The sequence below is a fragment of the Elephas maximus genome, chromosome 13, assembly GCF_024166365.1.
Source record: "Elephas maximus indicus isolate mEleMax1 chromosome 13, mEleMax1 primary haplotype, whole genome shotgun sequence".
Classification (NCBI taxonomy): domain Eukaryota; kingdom Metazoa; phylum Chordata; class Mammalia; order Proboscidea; family Elephantidae; genus Elephas; species Elephas maximus.
Window position 1 is genome coordinate 100,023,584 of NC_064831.1, and position 2,178 is coordinate 100,025,761.

The window sequence follows — 2,178 nt, forward strand, 5'->3', positions numbered from 1 at the left end:
CCAATATATATGGACTTTTGATCAAAGATCACTGGCTTTTGCTCTGCTCTGGATCCTGTATTTGGCTTTTCATCATCTGAACTCTGGTTCTTGGGACTTGAGCCAGCAGTCTGCTATCTTACATGATGATCTCTTGGTTTCATTAGCCTCCACAGCATGTGAGCAAGCAGCCTGCCCTCTGACCTACTGATCTTGGGTTTGTAAGCCCCTGCTGCCGTATGAGTCAGGAGAAGCCTATAGCATGATGCCTGATCCATAGATTTGGGACTTCTCAGCTTCTACAACAGCATGAGCTGTTTTCTTGATATAAATCTCTCTCTCTCTTTTTCTCTCTATAATATATACATATATGTATATACATATATGTATACATACATATATGTGTATATATATATGGTTATATATACACTTCACTGTTTTTGCTTCTGCTGAGAACCTAGCCTAAGACAGTGAGTAGAGAGTGATATCAAACAGTAATTGGACAATGACATTTTCAGGAAGAAACGTTGCCAGAATTCTTGGAAATGAATACATTTTTGAGTGTCCTGACAGCTATTTGTAGACCCCCAGTTATCTGTGACTCATGGAGTATCATTTCTTGAGAGTTTCCATGGACTGGACAATGCAAGTAGGTACAAATTTGGCTTTTTTCACTATATCAGCCAGGGTGATCAATGGAAAAGCCTAATCTATGCTTAGAGCCTCTAGGTCTTGTCCTTATTTTGCTGGTTTCTTGCTTGTTGTCAATGATCAGAGGCCTACATAATGGCAATTTTCATGTATACTGACCTTATTGGAACTTTTGGAAATAGCTGGCAGTAGCCAAAGCCATGAAGAAATGAGGATCTCTCCTGTGACCTCAGTATTACTGCTTTGTTTCTGTAATAAAGTTTCTGAGGAAGATCACTCCTGGCCCGTTGTCCTTGGGGTCATTCGAACATCTAAGGAATTCTCCACAAGACATGTACACGTGCTACCCAGTGTGACACAGAGCTGAAAAAAGGACATCTGTGGTAAGCATCTTAGGTATTAGGTGATGTATATATACCATGGAATTACCCTGGCTCAGGTCAATGATGACACCTAAAATTGTCTTGAACAGAGACAATGACAGAAAAATCTTGCTCAGTAAGATAACACTGAGGCCCAGCAGGAAATACCTTTTGCCCAGCCTTATTTATTGTCTTCAAAGTGGACATCCATTTTGATTCTTTTCACTTTCATCAAGGTATCAAAAATACGGAACTGACTGATGTTTGACAGGTTCATTCCTCTTTTTGTGTGATTTAGAAAGACCTTCTTCCAAGAAATCCACCGTTCCATGGATTCAAGGTGAATGATTCTATATCATTATAACTGGCTTCACCTGACATTTGGAAAAGTGCAGATGAATCCCTAAGGAAATTAAGTTTTGGGAATCAGATGAGAGGTGCCCCCCCCTTTTTTCCTTAACCTTGACTCATTCTTTAAGTGTTGGTGATGATCGTGGCTGAATATTTATGATTCACAGAAACTTAAAACAATTTCAACTTGAGTAATTTTTGATACCCTGGTGCCTAGTCCAATATGCTGTATTGAATTGGGAGAAATACACAACTGGGCAAATGTGTTTTTATAAAGTAATTATGGGATGTGAATGGCTAGGAAATATACCAGGACACTGGTAAAATTACCTTAATTGAATGCCTATGTTAGATGAGGCTGGAACCTTAGATTCTGGAGTGCAGTTTTCCCATGAATCTTGGAATTGGATAAAGTGTTGAGTAGTCTAATACCTTACCCTCCCATTAAAGAAAAGGTGACTGCATAATTTCTGTGCAGAAAAGCTAATGTGAAGGATGATGCTAGTTAAGGGTGAGGCCTTTAATATGATTAGCTTTAACAGTTCAGGCCACATGAAGTCATGGTAACCTGATCCTCTCCATCAGGAGTGAAAGACTGACTGCTGCCTTGAGCATATGAAAGATCATTTTTCTGAAAGTTCTTCGAAATCCTGTGGCATTTTGATGTTTGTCTTGCTCTGCATATTCTAAGGAATCCTCTTCTGGTTTAAATACAGGAGGTGGTAGTTTCTTCCTGCCATGACTATTTTGGCTGGGGGTCAAGAGTACAGTAATAGAACAATGGCACTTCCAGGAAGAGGTGTTGCCACAATTCTTGAAAAGGAATAAAATTTCC

At 39.4% G+C, this 2,178-nt stretch overlaps 1 non-coding gene across 1 annotated transcript; it reads left to right on the top strand.

The window, feature by feature from the left end:
• Window positions 1-1,067: 1,067 nt before the first annotated feature.
• On the top strand, window positions 1,068-1,148 carry LOC126057953 (small nucleolar RNA SNORD115). Its single transcript, XR_007513026.1, has one exon. It is a non-coding gene; the product is annotated as a small nucleolar RNA SNORD115 (small nucleolar RNA).
• Window positions 1,149-2,178: the final 1,030 nt, after the last annotated feature.